We start from the raw sequence: 25877 nt of genomic DNA on the forward strand, positions 1-25877 counted from the left end.
GAAAAAGGGTGTGAGTTATGAAGTTTAATTAATTCTAGGTAGCCCATGGAGAGATTAGCGTATGAGGGGGCGAAGGAGCTACCCATAGCTGTGCCTGTGATTTGGTGATAAAAGATGTCCATAAAGGAGAAAACGTTATGCTGTAGAATGAATTCTGCGCATGTATTGATGAATTGTTGTTGTGTAGTGGGCATAATTGGGTGATTTGAAAGAAAAAACTGGAGCGAATTGAGGCCAAATGAGTGAGGGATGTTGGTGTACAGAGATGATACATCGCAAGTAAGCCAGCAAAAGTCTGCATACCAGTGTATGGGTTGCAGGAGTTCTATGAGGTGTTGGGAGTCCTTCAGGTATGACGGCAATGTTTGTACTAATGGTTGTAGATGTTTGTCAACAAATTTGGACAGGTTACTGGTGATGGACTCCATGCCTGAGATAATAGGTCTACCAGGGGGGTTAATCAGGGATTTATGTATTTTTGGAAGGTAATAAAAAAATGGTGTTTTGGGATGGTGATTAATAATGAAGTTGCGTTCGTTCTTGGTGATGATGCCGTTTGAGAAAGCTGTGTTAATAAACTGTTTTAAGGTGTTGTTAAACTCAGGGGTAGGGTCTGTAGTTAATTTGACATAGTGTATGGGATTGTCCAGTAGTCGATTGGCTTCAGCTATATAATCCAATTTGTTTAGAATGACTATGCCTCCGCCCTTATCAGCCGGTTTAAGAATGATGTCATGATTTAGTCTCAAAGTCTGAAGGGCTTGCTGTTCTGATTTATTGAGATTGGAAGTGTCAGTAGTCAGATTGAGTTTTTGTAAATCATTCAGTACCAATGTGTAAAAGGACGACACGTCAGGCACCACACTGGATACTGGCATACCAGATATTGATTTAAAACCGATTTTTCATAAACTTGAACAAACACTTAAGGATGAATTTTTTAATATTGCCGATATAGCTATGCAACAGACTTACATCGATGAGAAAATTTCTCCTGATGGTATACGCATTAAAACATTAACTGCTTTTCCCAAAGACACTGTGTTTACTGATGACTGGTACATTTATTTAGAAACATGTACAGGGGGAATGATGGAGAGAATCATCAGAAAACGCACTTCCATTATCAATGACCTTCAACCCATTATCCTGGAGTGCAAACAACAATTATCTCTTCACCTCAAAAGTAAACAATATCACCCCCTCATGTCCAACCTAATTGCACGTCTAAAAAAGTTCGAGGCAGACACAGTAGAAACCAAACTAAAGAAATTGAATCGAGACCGTCTAGCCTATGCAGAACATAGGGAAAGGGAACGCAAAACCAGGTTCCCCATAGACAAACCACCACCACCTCAACATATACCCCCACCACACAACCGCCCTCCCCCCCTCATGAGCCTCACCCTACCACCACCACCTCCACATTACCCTCCCTTCCCTCCACCAATTCTCATTCCACCCCCTGGGTTCACTCCACCCATCACGCCAAAACCACTACCAACCAAACCCCCACTCCTCACACCTAAGTTTACATTTGCACACTCAGCGGTTCTAGCCAAAACTCTATTTGATAATACCAACAATAAAGCGTCCAACCCTAATCAAACACTACTCTATCCAAAACAGACCATTAAAATCAGTGAAACACAACCCCAATATAGAAATAAAAATACCAGAACCATCAAAAACCCACAAGGTACCCATAAACAAGTAAAAAAATTACAGTCAACCCCATCTAACGCAAAAACAACCCAATTTAGGCCTAATCACGTTCCAGCTTGCAACTTCACAAGTGGGGCTCCCCCCGACTCAATAGTTATCCAAAACAACTACAAAAAGCCCGGAACCATGAACACATCTCCCGTTGATCCGATTCAGACCAATCTAGACGATCATACACACACAGAGGACATTCTAGGCCTCTCACAAATCAGTACACATGATACCCAGCCTGTTTCCCCCACCGGCCCTAGTACACAGGACCTGACGCCTCACACCAAAACTAACACACTCACCAGTTTTTTTAGACCCATTATTAAACAGCAATCAGACACCAATGCCAGTCAGATTACTTCCCCCATTAATTTAACGTCCTCTTTTTTAGATTTACCCCTCTCGTTCACACAGAACACACTCATCATGCCACTACCGAGTCCCACGGCATCCAGAACCATCCTCCAGCCCAAACCAACCCACAAGAGACCATTACCAGACTCAGAAAAAAGGGGATGTAGAGGGAAAAGAAAAAAGAAACCGCCAATCACCTCAGATTCACGAATTACGGACGTAAGACACAGACCAGATGCATTTTTAACCTTTCCAAACACATTCTATCCCAGTCAGAAACCCACCTACTAGAGAAAGGCCTCTCTTTCTGTCCGACCAAATCATCAGACATGGCCAAATTGTTCACAGACTTAAATGCTTTCATTCGCAAACTCACCCTAAAGAGGCACTTTGCCATAAAAAAACATCAAACTTCACTTACCAACCCTACCGATACCCTTATCTTGACCAACAATGATACATTACCAACAATTAAAGTTAACACTAATGAAATTGCCATTGAAAAATACATCACTACGGAACTTAAAGGCAGGTCCAGATTCTACCCGACTGCGTCCAAGGGAAACTTTATTGAAACTTTTTACACATTGGTACTGAATGATTTACAAAAACTCAATCTGACTACTGACACTTCCAATCTCAATAAATCAGAACAGCAAGCCCTTCAGACTTTGAGACGAAATCATGACATCATTCTTAAACCGGCTGATAAGGGCGGAGGCATAGTCATTCTAAACAAATTGGATTATATAGCTGAAGCCAATCGACTACTGGACAATCCCATACACTATGTCAAATTAACTACAGACCCTACCCCTGAGTTTAACAACACCTTAAAACAGTTTATTAACACAGCTTTCTCAAACGGCATCATCACCAAGAACGAACGCAACTTCATTATTAATCACCATCCCAAAACACCATTTTTTTATTACCTTCCAAAAATACATAAATCCCTGATTAACCCCCCTGGTAGACCTATTATCTCAGGCATGGAGTCCATCACCAGTAACCTGTCCAAATTTGTTGACAAACATCTACAACCATTAGTACAAACATTGCCGTCATACCTGAAGGACTCCCAACACCTCATAGAACTCCTGCAACCCATACACTGGTATGCAGACTTTTGCTGGCTTACTTGCGATGTATCATCTCTGTACACCAACATCCCTCACTCATTTGGCCTCAATTCGCTCCAGTTTTTTCTTTCAAATCACCCAATTATGCCCACTACACAACAACAATTCATCAATACATGCGCAGAATTCATTCTACAGCATAACGTTTTCTCCTTTATGGACATCTTTTATCACCAAATCACAGGCACAGCTATGGGTAGCTCCTTCGCCCCCTCATACGCTAATCTCTCCATGGGCTACCTAGAATTAATTAAACTTCATAACTCACACCCTTTTTCTGATAACATCATTTTTTATAAAAGATACATCGATGATCTGATTTTCATCTGGAAAGGTGATCGCACAATAATACCTACATTTCTTGCATATCTAAATGATAACCCGGCAGGCCTTTCATTCACATCCCAACACCATCCCAGTTCAATTGAATTTCTTGATTTGATCCTATACTCCACGAACAACTCTATTAAGACAAAAACTCACTTTAAGAAGGTGGATGCCAACAACTTCATACACTTTAATAGTTTCCATCACAGACCCTGGACGACTAATACCCCCTACTGCCAATATAAACGAATATATCGCAATTGCACGGATCCCTCTGACTATCACGTACAATCGCAGACTCTTACCAAAAAATTCTTAGAACGTGGTTACCCGAAAAAACTTATCAAGGATGCTAAATACAAAGCTACTAAGTCCCCCACCACCACTCCCCCCATAGACCATCCCAGTACTACATTGTCCTTTCCAAGATTCATTACCGGTTACAGCAGTCAACACGGTGAAATTCGCACTATTCTCAAAAACAGATGGGAATTATTGGCCCAAGACCCTTATCTCAAAACATCCCTGCCAAAATGCCCATCACTCACTTTCAAAAGGGCCCCGAATCTACGGGGACTATTAGCACCCAGTAAATTTAAACATACACAAACCAACACAACGCACACAACCCCTTCAGCGAAGCCGGGTTCGCACCCCTGCCTTCATTTACGCTGTACAGCCTGTCGCTTTGTTGCAACCACTCAGACTTTCAAGTCCAATACTACTGACAAGGAATTCACCATCAAACATCACATGGATTGTACATCCAGGAACGTCATTTATGTCATATCATGCCCCTGCAATCTGCAATACGTAGGCCGCACCACTCAATTAGCCCGGAGCCGGATAGGACAACATAAGAGGAATATTTTAAAACACTACCCCTTACACAGCGTCTCCAGACACTTTAGCACCTATCACAACGGTGATCCTCGGTCACTTACCATCACTTTAATAGACGCTATCGAATCACCCCAGAATACTTTTGAGGTCCTGAAGAATAAAGAGATGTATTGGATACAGGCCCTCAGAAGCCTGTCTCCTGAGGGCCTCAATGAGGTTCTAGAAAAACTTTTTTAAACTTTTTTAACTAATCCTTTAAATTGATCATTCCTTCTCTGATCATCAGTCCTCTCTTTTATCATCCCCCTTGATTAACCATTGTATATGTTTTTATTGTCTATTGTATTTCTTTCTTTTTAACCTATTGTTAACAATGAATTGACCGATTTTTATCGCAGTTGAATCTAATAATTATATTCCTTTGTTAAGATATTTCTGGCAATGATCTGAAATATAATTTTCCTTCACACCAGATTGAATGACCCATGCTGTCTCCCACCATCTCCTGTCCTTCCTTCCCCCCCCCCAGAACAAATCCTCCCCCCCCCCTTTCCCCACCCACCCCGTTTCCCCGCCCAATTAATCCCATACTAATAATGAATTTTTAATATTAACACATACAACAACACTGTTTTGTCTACAGCCTTTCTTAGATGAGCTGGTTTATCATGACCAGCCACTAGAGGGCAACAGTTTCCTCTCATTGTGAACACTTTCAGAACGATGTCCAAGTTATCATGGCAACCATGCAGTTGTATATATACACATACACAACATATAAAATATAAAACGTATTTCTGCAAAATTTCCCTATCAACCGCTAGTATCAGTTAAAAACTATCATGCGGATTCATCTCATTTTATACAGGAACGTATTTTTTCCTCTTCTAATATGGCGGCGCTTTACTCGTACTTTGCAATGCGCATGCCTCCATTCCTAGCAGCGCATGACGCGACCATTAGTCTGCGTCCGCCCTGTACACGCGTACAGCGTCATGACGTCAATTTCCCCTCTTGTCAATTTGCACTACCGGAAACAGCGACGCGCTGTCTACTTCCGGATAGACACCTCTCCACCTCCACACCCCTTTTTCATTTAAAACCCCAAGGTGAGACAGCGTCCCACTACAGTAGGCGCTATTCCTGCAGCTGACGCAGTCGTGGTGAGTACCAATACATCTATAGAGATTCCATCACGCAGCGCTATATGCCCTTCACGTTTTAGAGGTTTGCAGATAAATGTACTTTGATGTTCACTTAATTTTCATGCAGTATAATGATTCAGGGTGCTTGTTTTTCTAATGCATATTGTATACAAAGGGCTCTTCCGTGATGTCTACAAGCATCCATTATTGACCACTTGTTTGTGACACTCCGCCTTGCACAATTTAATATATGCGAAAAGCTTTTTTGAAAGGCAGCCCATTGTTGCACTCATGTTGTTTTTAGCTTACTTTTAATCACAAATTGATTTGAATTGGATAGAATTTAGCGCCTATTGTTACATCCTATGTAGTGTAGTTGTGAAAAACATTTTTTCTTTGCGCATTGTTGAATTTTTTTTGTCTATGTATTGTATCGTTTTTTCTCTTTTGTCTCTTTAGTGTATCTCCTGATTGATTGCCTGATGAAGCGGGCGCTTGACCCGTGAAACGCGTTGTTTGCTTGGAGATTACAAAATAAATTTTATTTATTTATTTATATATGACTCATTGGCTGGTCACTCTTTATTTGCGGGTGGTAACCACCAACCCCCCTCTTTTTAAACGGTTTTTAAACTTTTTATACTAATCTGGCGCCTCTGTTACTCCTCATTATTTACTACAGACAGTGAGTGCACGCACACACACACGCAGGAGCTAGCCTATGAACACAGTGACTGAGTGTCCCTAGTACAGTAAGTAGTAACAGTAAGTAGTAAGTACAACTAGAAATTACAATAATCAGTAGTAATCAGAAGGAAATAGAGTGTGTGTACACTACAGACAGTGAGTGCACGCACACACACACGCAGGAGCTAGCCTATGAACAGTGACTGAGTGTCTCTAGTAGTAAGTAGTAACAGTAAGTACAACTAGAAATTACAATAATCAGTAGTAATCGGAAGGAAATAGAGTGTGTGTACTGTACAGACAGTGCACGCACACACACACGCAGGAGCTAGCCTATGAACAGTGACTGAGTGTCCCTAGTAGTAAGTAGTAACAGTAAGTACAACTAGAAATTACAATAATCAGTAGTAATCAGAAGTAAATAGAGTGTGTGTACTGTACAGACAGTGCACGCACACACACACACGCAGGAGCTAGCCTATGAACAGTGACTGAGTGTCCCTAGTAGTAAGTAGTAACAGTAAGTACAACTAGAAATTACAATAATCAGTAGTAATCAGAATGAAATAGAGTGTGTGTACTGTACAGACAGTGCACGCACACACACACGCAGGAGCTAGCCTATGAACAGTGACTGGGTGTCCCTAGTAGTAAGTAGTAACAGTAAGTACAACTAGAAATTACAATAATCAGTAGTAATCAGAAGGAAATAGAGTGTGTGTACTGTACAGACAGTGCACGCACACACACACGCAGGAGCTAGCCTATGAACAGTGACTGAGTGTCCCTAGTAGTAAGTAGTAACAGTAAGTACAACTAGAAATTACAATAATCAGTAGTAATCAGAAGGAAATAGAGTGTGTGTACTGTACAGACAGTGCACGCACACACACACGCAGGAGCTAGCCTATGAACAGTGACTGAGTGTCCCTAGTAGTAAGTAGTAACAGTAAGTACAACTAGAAATTACAATAATCAGTAGTAATCAGAAGGAAATAGAGTGTGTGTACTGTACAGACAGTGCACGCACACACACACGCAGGAGCTAGCCTATGAACAGTGACTGAGTGTCCCTAGTAGTAAGTAGTAACAGTAAGTACAACTAGAAATTACAATAATCAGTAGTAATCAGAAGTAAATAGAGTGTGTGTACTGTACAGACAGTGCACGCACACACACACACGCAGGAGCTAGCCTATGAACAGTGACTGAGTGTCCCTAGTAGTAAGTAGTAACAGTAAGTACAACTAGAAATTACAATAATCAGTAGTAATCAGAAGTAAATAGAGTGTGTGTACTGTACAGACAGTGCACGCACACACACACGCAGGAGCTAGCCTATGAACAGTGACTGAGTGTCCCTAGTACAGTAAGTAGTAACAGTAAGTACAACTAGAAATTACAATAATCAGTAGTAATCAGAAGTAAATAGAGTGTGTGTACTGTACAGACAGTGCACGCACACACACACGCAGGAGCTAGCCTATGAACAGTGACTGAGTGTCCCTAGTAGTAAGTAGTAACAGTAAGTACAACTAGAAATTACAATAATCAGTAGTAATCAGAATGAAATAGAGTGTGTGTACTGTACAGACAGTGCACGCACACACACACGCAGGAGCTAGCCTATGAACAGTGACTGGGTGTCCCTAGTAGTAAGTAGTAACAGTAAGTACAACTAGAAATTACAATAATCAGTAGTAATCAGAAGGAAATAGAGTGTGTGTACTGTACAGACAGTGCACGCACACACACACGCAGGAGCTAGCCTATGAACAGTGACTGAGTGTCCCTAGTACAGTAAGTAGTAACAGTAAGTACAACTAGAAATTACAATAATCAGTAGTAATCAGAAGGAAATAGAGTGTGTACTGTGCACGCACACACGCAGGAGCTATGAACAAACAGTGACAGTGAGTGTCCTAGTACAGTTACAGTATAACTACAAAATACAATCACTCAGTAGTAAAGGACAGCAGAAACACTGGTATAGATAAGATGAGAAATAAACTAACAGAGGACAGGAGAACAGCTGCCCACACAGGCAAGGCCCTGAGGCCTAAAGCTGTAAGCTTGCCTGCAGCAGCTGGCTGTCTCTAGTAACACACAAGCTACTAACTAAAATACAATGTCTATCTAACTAACAACAATATAGGTGTATATAGGAGGTGTATGGGAGCAAAAACGCTAGGTGATTGACCACAATAAAGCACTTGCTAAGCCAAAGCACAAAGGAGCAACTCTCTCTCTGTACAAAGTCAGGCAAGGACGGAAAAACCTAAAATGGTGGCCGCTATTTATAGGGTAGGGGCTGGCCAGGGTCCCCCTCTGTGATTGGCTGCCGTCAGAGGGCCTGGGAGCCCTCTGATTGGCTCTAAGGACATCAATCTGGGCTATGACGCTATTCGAGCTCGGTATTCGAGCTCGAATAGCGCTGTTTGCTCGAATAGCGCAAATAGTGAATGGGCTATTCGAGTTTACTCGAATAGCCCATTCGAATAGCTGCAGCTATTCGGAGCTTGAATACCGAGCTCGAATAGCTGAAAAAGAGCTTGAATAGAGCTTGAATATTCGAGCTCTGCTGAGCACCACTGGTAATATTTCCTATATAAGCCCCCTAACTCTGTCCAAAAAATACTTATCCAAAAACAATATATATATCATGGTATATATATAGCACCACTGCCGTCAGGCCCTCATAAATTGATTGCCTGGCTTTCCACTAGGCTAGTGGATCTTCAGTCCTGGGAATCATAGATTCGTCATAGATTCGGCAAGGTAGTTTCTAACTTCTGCGTTTGCTGTAGATGTAGCATTGCTAATTGGTACTGCATCAGACACTCTTACGTCAAAGTCCTCCCAAAAAGAGAGTGTTTCTTCAGAGTCAGAATGGGGAGTGGAAGTGGTTGGGGATTGGGCGTCAGTGAGGCCCACTTGATGCTGGTTACTGCACCCAATTCTTGCAACAGATGTAATAATCCTTTTAGTAGCTTCTTCTGCTGCACCTTTGTCAGTGAAAGCTTTTTGCTTAAAGCGAGGGTCTAATAAGTTGCCTCAGCAAGCGGACTAAAGTACTCCATTTTATGAAAACGATTGTTCATTTCTTTTAATAGTGCATCCATCATTGCAACAACAGGGCTCTCATTGGACACAGAAGCACTCCTTAATCGTACAACAGTTTTCTGAAGTCCTCTTGCCATCAGAATGACCTTAGATGCAGTCACATATCTGTTATAATGAGAAAGAAAAAAGAGGACTTATAGTGGCTATACATATACATCATGCGATTATGGTCAGATTCGATAAAGAGACAAATCTTTCTCAAATCGAATCTGATTAGAGAGAGATCTGGATCTTTATCCTTTCTGCCCATACAGTAAAAGACGGATTCCCATCAGATTTCAGCATGAAATCTAATCCTGGATACACACGGTGCGTTCCTGCACTCGATTCCCATCGACTCGATTATTTCCGACATGTCCGATTTGCGTTTCGATGGATCGTTAGGTCGATTCGCATGTAAAGTATGCCAAATCGACCTAATGATCCATCAAAACGGAAATCGGACATGTCGGAAATAATCGAGTCGACGGGAATCGAGCTGGAAATCAAGTGCGGGAACGCACCGTGTGTAACCAGCATTATTAAGTGAATCGGCCAAGCCTGCCACATCCACACCGTCACTCTTCCCCTAATATATAATGTACCCCGTGTGTGCATTATCCGTTACCAGTCCTGTGTCCATGAGATCCCTCTTCCGCATTCTTCTACTGGCTCTTGTTCTGGGCTGCTGGTGCATAGCGTGTGATGTCACATGCTATGCGCCAGCAGCCCAGTGCAATAACTAGCTAGTGGAAGAATGCGGATAACTACCCAGAGTTTTGCCAAAATGTAAAAGGTTATGTGGTAAAATAAATTCATACAAACCTTTCTGCGCTGATTTCCACCGTAACCTCCTCGAAGGGCTTTAGAATCTTGCACACTGGTTTTATTATGTCCCACTCATCCAGTGTCAGCGTTTGAAGGCTGGGGTTGACTAAAGCAAGTGTTGAAATTATTGCTTCCTTCTGCTCCAAAAATCGTATAAGCATATAATAAGTGGAATTCCACCTTGTGACTACATCTTGCTTGAGCTTCAGCTCTTCGAGGCCCATTTGCCTTTGTGTGGCTTTTAGTTTTTCAGTTGCAATGGTGCTACGATGTACGTATTCCACCACGCTCTTAACCTTTGCCACTATGTCCTGTATTTGTTTTAAGCTCTCCCTAACAATAAGATTAAGAGTGTGGGCAAAGCAGGCCACATTCTTCCAATTAAGCTTCTGAATGGCCGCTTTAATATTACTTGCGTTGTCAGAGACGCAAGCACTCACTTTATTTGTTAGTCCCCACTCTTCACAAATTTTTTTAAGCTCAGCTGCTAAGTTGTCAGCTGTATGTCTCTCTGTTAAAGGGAAGCAGTCCAGAAGAGAGGACATCATATTAAAGTCATTATCAATATAATGACAAGTCACTGCCATAAAACTGACCGTTGTTCGAGATGTCCAGCAGTCAGTTGTCAGACAAACAGCAGATGCATCCTTTATACGATCCATTACATGTGCCTTAGTTTTTTCATACATATGTGGCATCAAAACTGTACTTAGAGTCTTTCTGTTTGGCAAGACGTATGCAGGATCAATAGTCTTCATCAAATCTTTAAATCCTCTGTCACCGACAATCGAAAACGGTTGGAAATCCAATACTATCATCCTCACCAACTGCTCATCCACTTTGGATTGTTTGAAGGGGCTAATTGGTGGTCTCACATGACTGGTTATGCGACTTTGTCTTGGTTTTGGAGAAGTCATCCCTTCTCCAGATGTGGTGGGTGATTCAGCTGAGGGGGTGCTAATGAGGTTGGTGTCCGTCTTGATTCGTCTGGGTCCTCTTGTCTAATTTGGGTTAGGACTACTGACTGATGCTGGTTTGCCAGATGCCTTTTAAAATTTGAAGTTGATCCTCCTTGGCCTGAAAATGTCTTTTTGCAGAGTTTGCATTTTGCTTTACTATCAGCAACTGCATCAAAATGAATTCATATATTACTTCTTTTTCTGGAATCCATTTTAAAAGACACTATCTTCTCCCACACCTGTTGCTTTGCTGGTAAATAAAGCTGTGATTTACAGAACACCCAGCATGCTCAGGGAGAATCACATGGGCAGGCCATAAAATGTTAACTTAACTCTGGGGGGGGATAAGGCCCCTTGCTTACTAAACCTTTCTCTTTAGGTGGGGAAAGGTTATCTTCTCATTCTGCATAAGTCAACATATAATGTTTTTAAACAGACCTAAAAGTAAATTATATAAAAAACATTGACACATACACACAATACTAGTCTGCTATAACAGCAGCCAGCCTTAAACTGAACGTACAGTGCAGGGAAAGTCCCGTCCTGCCTGAAATTTCACCCCGTCTGCGTCCCCTGTAAAATGATCCGAGATTCGGATCAAAGATCCGGATCTTTTCAATGATCCGATTCGAATCATCCGGATCATTGAAAAGATCCGAACTTCCCATCTCTATCGTTTTGAACTCTGTAATTATTTTTTCTTTAATTACAGGTGGAGGTTCCAGATTTTTCTTCTTCTCAGTTTTTTTCTTTTTAATTTCAGTTTCAGATTCATCATCTGAGTAGAAATTTTCCCACATTTTATCTAAAACCTCTCCACCTGTAATTTTCTCCTGTTCATTTGACATAATTAATTCTCCATTGTTTCCCGTAGAAAGGACAAAAGCCCCTTTTCTATCCATAACAACAGAAGAAGAGGGTGTATTTTCTCCCTCTACTGGGACACTTAAGGAGATCTCCCTGTTGGAAGAGTCAGAGAGAATTAAATTTGCATGTTTATCTCCGCCCTCCTGCAGCACCCGCTCAGCGGGATCAGTGAATAATGGCGCACAGTGCCTATGCATAGAAATGGCGCTGCATTAAAAAGATACGCTTATCGCTATTTATCGTTAGTACTGCATAATAATGGCGCACAGGGAAAAAAAGAAGAAAAACGGCACACAGTAACGTTATTTATCAATAGTGGCACACACTAACGTTATTTATCAATAATGGCACACAATAACGTTATTTATCAATAGTGGCACACACTAACGTTATTTATCAATAGCGCCCTACATAAGCCAAACTGCAGAAGTTATTTAACTGCAAAACGATGAATGGATTTAATGTAACACTGTCAAGGTTAGGATTAGGCACCACCAGGGGGGTCTTAGGGTTAGGCACCACCAGGGGGGTGGTTAGGCACCACCAGGGGGGTGGTTAGGGTTAGGCACCACTAGGGGGGTGGTTAGGGTAGGCACCACTGGGGGTGGGTCTTAGAGTTAGGCACCACCAGGGGGGTGGTTAGGGTTAGGCACCACCAGGGGGGTGGTTAGGGTTAGGCACCATCGGGGGGTTTAGGGGTTAGGGATAGGTACAGAGAGGGTTCTGTGTGTTAACGCTAAATAACAATAAGGCTTTGACGCTAAATAACAATAAGGCTTTAACGCTAAATAACAATAAGGCTTTAACGTTAAATAGCGATAAGCGGCAAACGGATTAGCGGCAACACTGTGCGCCATTATTCACAGGCGCCATTTTCAGATGGATGCCTCTCAGCAACTCCCACAGACAAATCATTAGTATTGGCAGAAAAACCTGACTTTGCATTAGAATCAACAGACACATTAGCAGAAAAACCTTGCTTCACATCAGAATCAGCAGATACACAATCTTCCTCCATAGAGGAACAATCAGCTTCCTCAATTTCAGCTTTTTTCTTTCAACCACCCCCCCCCCCCCCCCCCCACACACACACAAATACATTTTCAGGTTTTTTAAATTTATTTTTCCCTTTTTTAGTTTGCTTATCAGCTTTTTTCTCACCTGTCTTGCGCTTAATAATTAGTCCATCAGATGTAGTGTCCTGTTCATGCATAGGTGATTGGTTTAATTCACCAGCACCTTCTCTTGCAGGCTCTACAGCTTGAGGGCTTAGTTCCTGGGACCTTTGTGCATCCCTGTTTCCATCTACCATCCTCCGCTCTGCAGTGGACTCAGCTCGGCTGTCCATGTCCATTGCAACACTATCTTCCACTTCTCTTGGCCAGGCACATCAGGTTCACTTTTGCTTGCTGGTGGAATTCTGCATCACTCAGGCGGGTTTCCGTCCCTGCAAGCGGAACTCCGTCTACTGGTTGCGGAAACGTCACTTCCACCCCCGCTGACGTCGCCGGAAGTGCCCTCGATATTCTCTCCTCGCTGCCGGCGCCATCTTGGGAATCATCGTGTGGCCGAGGAGGACGTTTCCCTGGACTCTGGGTGCACAGCTCACCCCCCGGACTCACCCCAGACACCACCAGCAACACAGGTGAGGTGCCACAGGCAGCGCCTAGGGTAAGATTAGCGGGTACTGGGGAGACAAGGGGGGAGTCTGTGCGGGCACCCGGGGAGGCCATCACAGCCTCAGCACTCCCACCTCCAGATGGTGAGGAGGGGGACACGGCCACCGCGGCCTTGGTGCCTGCAGCACCCACACCACCACCTGCCACCGCCTTAGGGGCCCCAGCGGCACACACACTGCCCAGTCCTGCAGCAGTAGGCACACCGCCCTGCACCCCCTCAGCAGCAACAGCTGGAGTGCAGGCACCACCCACACCGTCCCGGGCACCCACCACAGAGCAGGGTACTAGTTCCTCCTCACTTTTGATGTCGGTTATCAGGCCTCCAGTCACCTCACACTGCTCCTTCACGCAGGGGGGAACCACTCTGGGTGTGCTGGCGTCCTCCACAATGGCGCAGTCATCATCATCATCATCATCAGAATCCAGGTCAGAAATGGGCTGCAGCATTTTTCTGAATCGCCTCCTGTGCACTGCTTGCTCAGACAGGGGCCCACCATTTTTTTCTAGGTAAGCCAGCCTTGCTTTCCTCACTTTGATCTCAGCCTTCAAACATACCAAGGTGCTGTTTGTCTGCAGGAACTCTGGTTTCCAGCTGACTCCATACTTGTATCTTATGGTTTTAAAGTTCTTTTTCAGCTCCCTCAGGCTCTCGGAAAGCTCTTTCACCTCCTGGAACCAGGCCACCACTTTATCCGCATTCATCTCTCCTTCCCCCAGGTAAGAAGGAGTGATAGGGGGGGTATGAGCCGGCCGGTTAGAATAGGCAAGGCCCCTGCTAGGCCCAGGCCTGGAGCAGGGACCTCAAGTCCACCAGAAGCCCAGGAAAGATGCAACAAAGTCGGCTACAAGGATTCTCCAGCAGACCTCCAGGAGCTCGCCAGCAACCTCTCCAGAACCACAAACAACACTGCATACCTGTTCATGGTACCTGTGTGTGACTGCTGCACATTTGTAATACTAGTCACTGCATACCTGTTCACGGTACCTGTGTGACTGCACATTGTATTAGTCAAGTCAGTGCATACCTTTCACTTCATCCCCCCAATATGGGCAAAACAGGCAGACCCAGAGGCACGTCACCCGGCACGTCTGTTCTAGGTTGTGCTGTCGTGATTTTGTGTGGCCCTGGACCAAAGTACAGTGTTCAGAAGGCATGTGCCATCAACCCCCAAGATTGTCAGGGCGTAGTTGACTATTTAACACAGAACACCTCATCTTTCTCAGCTTCCGCACGGAAGTGTGACATATCTTCCTCCTCCTGCTCTGATTCTGGCACCCCACTTAACATTCAGTCAGCCGCAACCACCAAAGTGCCATCATCCCAGGGCTCAGCTGTGTGGAATTTCTTTTGTGCGTCTGTCTCAGATTAGAGCAATGTCATCTGTACTCTCTGCCACCAAAAATTGAGCTGTGGAAAAACCAAGACCCGCGTAGGGACAACTTTCTTACGAAGGCACATGATGGCAAAGCACAAACTGCAATGGGATGACCACCTGAGGAAAAGCAGCACACAAAAGCAAAGCCACACACCGCAGTGGAAGATACCAGGCCGCAATTAATTCTCAAAAAAGGCAATACCCAAACCATACCGTAATGTTAAAAGGCAAGTGGTGTCATCTCTGGCACACAGCGTTGGGTCAAGGGTCCATCTGACCACGTGGTCTGCAAAGCACAGTCAGGCCTGCCCGAAGACTAAGTCAGTCCCCATACACACAGCATCTCTGCCTGCACGCCGTGTGACTGCCTGCCCCAAGACTAAGTTGGTCCCCACACAGCATCTCTGCCTGCATGCCGCTTTGCTGCCTTCTCAGCCACTACCAACAGGGTCCAGGACTCCAGGTGGATTCCTGAATTTTTAGCTAGCAGCGGCCGCAATAATAATTTTTCTGGTGCGTGTTCATGCCTGCCTAATTTTTCTGTCTGCACTGGGGCTGCAACAACAACACAAAAGGCATGTAATGTGTCAATTCCCCTTCATGATCGTTACCTTGCCGTGGTGAAGGGGCTTGCGTATCGCAATGAAGCAATGACCGCCAGCTATATGAGTGTCTTGGGGGGAGAGGCACACCCAAGATAATAAGGTCGTTGCTTCATTGTGGACAGACCAAATTCGATCAGCTGGACAGTCACTGTTGTTCTATCATTGAGCTACCACAGCCCGGCGACCATATGGGCTTGAAAACCGCCATGGTGTGCACTCTCGCCATGGTGAGACCATTCCAGCAAGGCCATCACTACACAAACAGCTGTTTGCGGTGCGTTACACAGTGAGTTTGGTGCATTACACAGTCAGTGGTGTGTCACTACCTGATTGATGTATACACATGCAAGATGTTTTAAAGCACTTTATGCCTGCAATTTAGCATTACAATATGATTTCTGCCTTTAAAACATTGCTGTGCATCAAATCCAGACTTTTCCCCGAGACTTTTGGCGTGTATCCCACTCCGCCATGCAAAAACTCAGGTGTTAGACCCCTTGATACATCTTTTCCATTACTTTTGTGGCCTGCATAAATGTTTGTACTTTTGAAAGTTTGACTGCCCATTGTAGTCCAGAACTTTTGCGGAGGTTCGCGAACCTAAAATCGGAGGTTCGAGCCATCACTAATGTAAAAGTGTGCCGATGTAAACGATAACTGGTAATATATTAAGCTATAATTATAGTTTCCTTTTCTACTTTCTAAGGTATTTTTAATAAATTGTATCTTGAAATACTTTTTCTAACTTGCTATTTTTAAAAACAAGGATACCGTTTTCCTGTATCATACTGTAAAGGATATGTAATTCACTATTAATAAAATTGATTTTTTTTATAAATGTAAAATGTTTTTTCATTACCTGATATATAATGGTACTCCCTCCCCTACACAGTTCCTTGGTATCTAGTGCTGTCCCTCTCCCCATTTGACTTCTTTTGTGAGATAAGGTTTACCCTCAAAATTGGTGTCTGCGGTGGTGTATTGTGGCAAAAATAATAAAAAATGTGGAAACTCCTTGAGAGACAAATCGGATGGCTCTGAGGGCCAGATTTTGCACACGGGCCGGAGTTTGACATGTATGGTTTATATTGAAATATTTTGATGCTATAATACCTACCTGTTGCATCACAGCTGTTGCACATCCTTTCCGCTTCATTTGCTTGTGCCGATCTTGTTACTGTCTCCTCGATGCAGCTCACTCCACCTGTTTCTTCTACAAAGGCAGAACTGTGTGAACGTTTCACCAGTCTCTAACATATGCTCCTGGCTTTGTCATTGACTTAAATTGATGTACCGTATCAGGAGACAGTGAAAGCAGCTCCTGAGAGGCTCACAGGTGCTCTGCTAGGCTTCACCCAGCCCCATGCACATGAACTGGTCCCACGCTGCTGTCCTCACCCTTCTTCAACGCCGGTACTGGGTTATGTAACTATCTCCTGTCACGTAAAGTATGACTTAAGAGAAGTGCACTCTCTATGTATCTCTCCAGCATACGTTGGTGGTCAGATAAGTAGAATGGGCACTTCTGTGGCACAGGCTTGCTCCTTCTGTAGGAAGTTATGGTACCCGGTACCGCTGCAGAAGAGGGTTGAGGACTGCGGTGTTGGACTGATCCATGCGGATGGTGCTGGAGGAATCCCCAGGTATGTAAAACCCTTTATGTTACTCAGCTCTGATCCATTTTAAGGACAACATACTGTTGGTACTTACCTGCTTACAGACTTTTTTGTGATTTGTTGTACTAGTAGATTGTTGTCTTTAAGGTGCCAGAGACTAATGGTATGCTAGAAGTTAAGTAGTTAATTTCAGTAACCAATAAAAAATGCTCCTTAGCATTAAGGGCCTGTACACACTGCTGTGTTGTCAAATAGACTTGCAGTCTTGAAGTCTGACGAGCCCTTCAATTTCAGTCTCAAACTATGAAAAATTGTACATATCTTAAAATATTATTTGGATTATACATGGTCCATTTAAATAAATAAATAAGAGGAAATGAAATGTACATTTTCAATAACATTTTTATTGCATGTACAGGTCATGCAAACAACACCAAAAAATAAAACTTTTTAAAACATACAGGATCTTCTCAAAAAATTAGCATATTGTGATAAATTTATTTTCTGTAATGTACTGATAAACATTAGACTTTCATATATTTTAGATTCAAATACACACAACTGAAGTAGTTCAAGCCTTTTATTGTTTTAATATTGATGATTTTGGCATACAGCTCATGAAAACCCAAAATTCCTATAAAAAAAATTAGCATATTTCATCCGACCAATAAATGAAAAGTGTTTTTAAAACAAAAAAGTCAACCTTCAAATAATGATGTTCAGTTATGCACTCAGTACTTGGTCGGGAATCCTTTTGCAGAAATGACTGCCTCAATGTGGCGTGGCATGGAGGCAATCAGCCTGTGGCACTGCTCAGGTGTTATGGAGGCCCAGGATGCTTTGATAGTGGCCTTAAAGGGAACCAGAGAGGATGAAAAAAAGCTTTTATACATACCTGGGGCTTCCTCCAGCCCCATACGCCTGGATCGCTCCCACGCCGCCGTCCTCCGCTGCCTGGATCCGCCGGTACCGGGTCCCGTCATTGCCACGAGTCGGCCATTCGGCCGGCGCACGCGGCCAATTCTCCGCATCACAGGGGCTCCCTCCATACAAGTACGCATGTGGCTGCTTACTGCGCAGCCGCATGCGTACGTGTATGGAGGGAGCCCCTGTGATGCGGACAATTGGCCGCGTCCGCCGGAAGTGACGGGCCCGGTACCGGAGGAACCAGGAAGCTGAGGATGGCGGCGTGGGAGCGATCCGGGCTTATGGGGCTGGAAGAAGCCCCAGGTATGTATAACAGCCTTTTTCTATTTTACAAAACCATTCCTCTCTGGTTCCCTTTAAGCTCATCCAGAGTGTTGGGTCTTGCGTCTCGTAACTTTCTCTTCACAATATCCCACAGATTCTCTATGGGGTTCAGGTCAGGAGAGTTGGCAGGCCAATTGAGCACAGTAATACCATGGTCAGTAAACCATTTACCAGCGGTTTTGGCACTGTGAGCAGGTGCTAGGTCGTGCTGAAAAATGAAATCTTCATCTCCATAAAGCTTTTCAGCAAATGGAAGCATGAAGTGCTCCAAAATCTCCTGACAGCTAGCCGCATTGACCCTGCCCTTGATAAAACACAGTGGACCAACACCAGCAGCTGACATGGCACCCCAGACCATCACTGACTGTGGGTACTTGACACTGGACTTCAGGCATTTTGGCATTTCCCTCTCCCCAGTCTTCCTCCAGACTCTGGCACCTTGATTTTCGAATGACATGTAAAAGTTGCTTTCATCCGAAAAAGTACTTTGGACCACTGAGCAACAGTCCAGTGCTGCTTCCCTGTAGCCCAGGTCAGGCGCTTCTGCCGCTGTTTCTGGTTCAAAAGTGGGTTCATGCTTCCATCTGCTGAAAAGCTTTATGGAGATGAAGATTTCATTTTTCAGCACGACCTGGCACCTGCTCACAGTGCCAAAACCACTGGTAAATGGTTTACTGACTATGGTATTACTGTGCTCAATCGGCCTGCCAACTCTCCTGTCCTGAACCCCATAGAGAATCTGTGGGATATTGTGAAGAGAAAGTTGAGAGACGCAAGACCCAACACTCTGGATGAGCTTAAAGAGACACTGAAGCGAAAAAAAAATTATGAGTGTGTGTATGAGTATGTATGAGTGTGTGTGTGTGTGTGTGTGTGTGTGTGTGTGTGTGTGTGTGTGTGTGTGTGTGTGTGTGTGTGTGTGTGTGTGTGTGTGTGTGTGTGTGTGCGTGCGTGCGCGTGTGCGCGCGTGCGTGCGTGCGTGCCGCGATCACTCGAAAATAGCTTGACCGATTTGAACGAAACTTGGTATACAGATCCCTTACTACCTGGGATAATATGTTCTGGGGGGCCCGCGGCCCCCCTGCACACCTGGGTGGAGCTACAAACAGCTAATCAGATTTCATCCATTCAAGTCAATGGAAAAAATGTAAGAGGCTGCCATTCTCACAGTAATCAAGCCAGAGTCCCCACACTTGGCCCAGTTGGTCACTTGGTGACCGAGGTTACAAATCCAGGAAAAGTGGGCGGGGCATAAAACAGCCAATCAAATTTCAGCCGTTCATTTTAAATGGGAAAATGTAAACTGCAGCCATTCTTACACTGTTAATCGCAGGGTTCTCAAACTTGGCACATTTGGTCACTGGGTGAATGCGATTAAGATTCAAGAAAATGGGTGGAGCCTACAACATCCAATCAAAATTCACCTATTGATTTTCAAGGGGAATATTTAAACTGCTGCTATTCTTACACTTTTAATGGCAGAGGCTTCAAACTTGCTACAGTCGGTCATTGGGTGACTGGGGTCCAAATTCCCTAAAGGGGCGGGGCCACATACAGCCAATCAGATTTCCTTGGTGGATAAACTGCTTCCATTCACACATTTTTGATGCCAGGAACCTGAAAGCTCACACATTGAGTGACTGTGTGTCAATGTTACAAAAAGTGGGCGGAGCCAAAACAACTTTTACTGGGAAAATATAAACTTCAGCCATTCTTACACCGTTAATGGCAGGGTTCTCAAACTTTGCACAGTTGGTCATTGGGTGACTGAGATTAAGATTTTGGAAGGTGGGTGGAGCCTACAACAGCCAATAAAAATTCACCTTTTGATTTTCAAAGGGAATATTTCATCTGCTACCATTCTCTTATACTGTTAAAAGCAGATTCCTCAAACCTGGTACAGTTGGTCACTGGGTGATTAGGGTCCAAATTCAGAAAGGGGGCGGAGCCACAAACAGCCAGATTTGTTTATTTTTAAATGGGAATATACAAAGTATTGATACCAAGGACCCCAAAGCTGATAAACTTGATAATTGAGTGACTGTATGTCAAGGTTAGAAAAAGTGGGCGGTGCCAACAACTAAATTTTTAACATGGCAGGGTTCCCAAATTTGACACAATTGGCCACTGGGTGACTCGGATGAATATTCAAAAAATGTGGGTGGAGCCTACAACAGCCAATCAAAATGTACCTATTGATTTTCAAGTGGAATATTCACATTGCTACCATTCTTACACTGTTAATGGCAGAGGCCTCAAACCTGATACAGTCAGTCATTGGGTGACTGGGGTCTAAATTCACTAAAGGGGTGAAGCCACAAACAGCCAATCAAATTTGTTAGATTGATTTCAGCCATTCTGTTATTGGCAGGGTTCTCAAACTTGACACAGTTGGCCACTGAGTGACTGGGACTAATATTCAGGAAAGTGGGTGGAGCCTACAGCAGCCAATCAAAATTCACCTTTTGATTTTCAAGGGGAATATTTACATTGCTGCCATTCATACACTCTTAATGGCAGAGGCCTCAAATCTGGTGCAGTCAGTCACTGGGAGACTGGGGTTTAAATTCTGAAAAGGGAGCTGGCCAAAAACAGCCAATCAGATTTGTTTAATTTCAATGGTAAAATGCAACTTATTGATGCCAAGGACCCCAAAGCTCATAAAATTGGTCATTGAGTGGCTGTATGTCAAGATTACAAATAGTGGGCGGAGCCAAAAACAACTAACCTTTTTCATGGGAAAATGTAAACAGCAACTTTTTTTTACACTTATTGGCAGGGTTCTCAAACTTTGCACAGTTGGTCACTGGGTGACTAGGATTAATATTTGGAAAAGTAGGTGTGGCCTACAAGAGCCAATCACAATTCACCTATTGATTTTCAAGGGGAATATTGAAACTGCAGTCATTCTTACACTGTTAATGGCAGAGGCCTCAAACCTGCTACAGTTGGTCATCAAGTGACTGGGGTTCAAATTCAGTAAAGGGGTGGAGCCACAAACAGTCAGATTTCTTTGCTGGATAAACTGCTTCCAGTCACACAATTTTGATGCCAGGAAACCAAAAGCTCACAAACTTGGTCATTGACTGACTGTGTTTCAAGGTTACAAAAAGTGGGTGGAGTTAAAAACAGATTTTTCTGGGAAATTGTAAACTGCAGCCTTTCTTCACTGTTAATGGCAGGGTTCTCAAACTTTGCACAGCTGGTTACTGGGTGACTGGGATTAATATTCAGAAAAGTGGGTGGAGCCTAAAAATGCCAATCAAAAATTACATGTCGCTTTTCAAGGAGAATATTAAAATTGCTGCAATTCTTGCACTGTTAATGGCACAAGCCTCTAATCTGGTACAGTTGGTAATTGGGTCACTGGGGTTCAAATTCAGAACAGGGGACAGAGCCACAAACATTGAATCAGATTTCTTTCATTTCATGGGAAAATACAAATTATTGATGCCGAGGACCCGAAAGCTCACAAACTTGGTCACTGATTGACTGTGTGTCCATGTTACAAACAGTGGGTGGAGCCAAAAACAAATTTCACTGGGAAAATGTAAACTGCAGCCATTTTTACACTGTTTATGGCAGGGTTCCCAAACTTTGCCCAGATTAATATTCAGGGAAGTTGGTGGAGCCTATAATAGCCAATCAAAATACACCTGTTGATTTTCAAGTGGAATATTTAAATTGCTGCCGTTTTTACACTGTTAATAGCAGAGGCCTCAAACCTGCTACAGTTGGTCATTGGGTGACTGGGGTTCAAATGCTGGAGAGGGATGAAGCCACAAACAGCCAATCTGATTTGTTTAATTTCTATTGGAATATACAAATTATTGATACCAAGGACCCCAAAACTCCCAAACTTGGTCAATGAGTGTTTGTGCGTTAGGGTTAGAAAGTGGGCGGAGCCAACCCCAGTGAAATACATTCCCGGGCAACGCCGGGTCATCAGTGGGTGGAGACAAATACAAATTTCACTGGAAAAATGTAAACTTCAGCCATTCTTACACTGTTAATGGCAGGGTTCTTAATCTTTGCACAGTTGGTCACTGGGTGACTGGGATTAATATTCAGAAAAATGGGTGGAGCCTACAAAAGTGAACCAAACTTCACCTATTGCTTTTCAAGGGGAATATTTAATTGCTGCCATTCTTGCATTGTTAATGGCACAGGCCTCAAACCTGGTACAGTTGGTTATTGGGTGACTGGGGTTCAAGTTCAAAAAAGGGGGTGGAGCCACAAACAGCCACTCAGATTTTTTTTTTCCTTTCAATGCAAATTATTCTTACCAAAGACCGCAAAGCTCACAAACTTGGTAATTGAGTAATTGTGTGTTAGGGTTAGAAAAAGTATGCAGAGCCAACACCAGCCAAATACATACCCGGGCAACGCCGGGCAATCAGCTAGTAAGAAATAAAACATTAAGATCAGATACATCAGTCTAACTGTTTCCAGTACAGGAAGAGTTAAGAAACTCCAGTTGTTATCTCTATGCAAAAAAGCAATTAAGCCCTGCGACTTTCAAATTCGTGGAGAGGGCTGTTATCTGACTTTTATTATCTCAAGTGTTATTCAACTATTTGCTTTTCCTCTGCCAGAGGAGAGTTCATTAGTTCACACACTTCTCTGAAAGAATCATTTTGAATGCTGAGTGTTGTGTAATCTGCACATATTATAGAATGATGCAATGGTAGAAAAAACACTATATACCTGAAAATAAAAATATGAGAATATTTTCTTTGCTGCTAAACTTCTAGTAATTATTCATAGTACACAACCAATTCACTATTTCATATTTTTTTTTCGCTTCAGTGTCTCTTTAAGGCCACTATTGAAGCATCCTGGGATCCATAACACCTGAGCAGTGCCACAGGCTGATTGCCTCCATGCCACGCCACATTGAAGCAGTCATTTCTGCAAAAGGATTCCTGACCAAGTATTGAGTGCATAACTGAACATAATTATTTGAAAGTTGACTTTTTTTTGTTTTAAAAACACTTTTCTTTTATTGGTCGGTTGAAATATGCTAATTTTTTTGAGTTAGGAAATTTGTGTTTTCATGAGCTGTATGCCAAAATCATCAATATTAAAACAATAAAAGGCTTGAACTACTTCAGTTGTGTGTAATGAATGTAAAATATATGAAAGTCTAATGTTTATCAGTACATTACAGAAAATAATGAACTTTATCACAATATGCTAATTTTTTGAGAAGATCCTGTATGTTTCAAAAAGTTTTATTTTTTGGTGTTGTTTGCATGACCTGTACATGCAATAAAAATGTTATTGAAAATGTACATTTCATTTCCTCTTATTTATTTATTTATTTAAATGGACCATGTATAATCCAAATAATATTTTAAGATATGTACAATTTTTCATAGTTTGAGACTGAAATTGAAGGGCTCGTCAGACTTCAAGACTGCAAGTCTATTTGACAACACAGCAGTGTGTACAGGCCCTTAATGCTAAGGAGCCTTTTTTATTGGTTACTGAAATTAACTACTTAACTTCTAGCATACCATTAGTCTCTGGCACCTTAAAGGGAAGGTTCAGGGAGGGTGGGTAAAAAATAAAAATCAAATTCCACTTACCCGGGGCTTCCTCCAGCCCGTGGCAGGCAGGAGGTGCCCTCGCCGCCGCTCCGCAGGCTCCCGGTGGTCTCCGGTGGCCGACCCGACCTGGCCAGGCCGGCTGCCAGGTCGGGCTCTTCTGCGCTCCAAGGCCCGGAACTTCTGCGTCCCACGCCGGCGCTCTGACGTCATCGGACGTCCTCCGGGCTCTACTGCGCATGCGCAGTAGTTCTGCGCCTGCGCAGTAGAGCCCGGAGGACGTCCGATGACGTCAGAGCGCCGGCGTGGGACGCAGAAGTTCCGGGCCTTGGAGCGCAGAAGAGCCCGACCTGGCAGCCGGCCTGGCCAGGTCGGGTCGGCCACCGGAGACCACCGGGAGCCTGCGGAGCGGCGGCGAGGGCACCTCCTGCCTGCCACGGGCTGGAGGAAGCCCCAGGTAAGTGGAATTTGATTTTTATTTTTTACCCACCCTCCCTGAACCTTCCCTTTAAAGACAACAATCTACTAGTACAACAAATCACAAAAAAGTCTGTAAGCAGGTAAGTACCAACAGTATGTTGTCCTTAAAATGGACCAGAGCTGAGTAACATAAAGGGTTTTACATATCACATATAAATTTTAACATGTGGATAGAAAGCAGGTGAGTTGGCACCAGATTCTGGCTGTCAACAGACACAGAGTATTCATCCTTCCAAAGCTCTGCTCACTAAAACATATCAATTAGGCAATGAAGAAAGAAGAAGGAACACCAGCTCTGCTCTCCAGAGTTAATGCAAATACAATGGTGTTACAGGCATACCAGACAGGAGATAGGTGAGGTGAGGAAAGACTGGTATCCTCACCTATCTCCTGTCTGGTATGCCAGTAACTCCATTGTATTTGCATTAAAGGGAAGCTAAACTAAGAGGAATATGAGGATGGCTGAATGCTTGCGTATTTCAGACAACATTGCACAAAGCAAGCGTACATCGTACAGTGCTGCTCATGATTATTCATACAACTGGGAAATTTTGACATGCATTTACTTTCATTGAACCAGAAAGTCGTTTTTTGATGGTAAATGGCATAGTGTGATGATAAGATCTTTCCTCTTGCACATCGTCTTATTATCTTTTTGTAAACACTTATGCCATTTCCTGTTAAAAAAAATTACTTTCTGGTTGCACAACAGTAACTTCAAAGGGACTTGAAACTTCTAAATTAAAAAGATTTCATACATACCTGGAGCTTCCTCCAGCACCATCCACTCTGAATGATCCCACAACGCCGTCCTACTCTGCTTCATGAACTATGTCCCGTCACTAAAGTCAGCCATGCCAGCTACACTGGAGAAATGCGTTATTTACGTATCTCTCCAGCACATAGTTACATAGTTATTTTGGTTGAAAAAAGACATACGTCCATCGAGTTCAACCAGTACAACACCAGCCTGCTCCCTCACATATCCCTGTTGATCCAGAGGAAGGCGAAAAAACCCTTACAAGGCATGGTCCAATTAGCCCCTAAAGGGAAAAATTCCTTCCCGACTCCAGATGGCAATCAGATAAAATCCCTGGATCAACATCATTAGGCATTACCTAGTAATTGTAGCCATGGATGTCTTTCAACGCAAGGAAAGCATCTAAGCCCCCTTTAAATGCAGGTATAGAGTTTGCCATAACGACTTCCTGTGGCAATGCATTCCACATCTTAATCACTCTTACTGTAAAGAACCCTTTCCTAAATAAATGGCTAAAACATTTTTCCTCCATGCGCAGATCATGTCCTCTAGTCTTTTGAGAAGACCTAGGGACAAAAAGCTCATCCGCCA

Source organism: Hyperolius riggenbachi, chromosome 2 (genome assembly GCF_040937935.1).
Source record: "Hyperolius riggenbachi isolate aHypRig1 chromosome 2, aHypRig1.pri, whole genome shotgun sequence".
NCBI classification, from domain to species: domain Eukaryota; kingdom Metazoa; phylum Chordata; class Amphibia; order Anura; family Hyperoliidae; genus Hyperolius; species Hyperolius riggenbachi.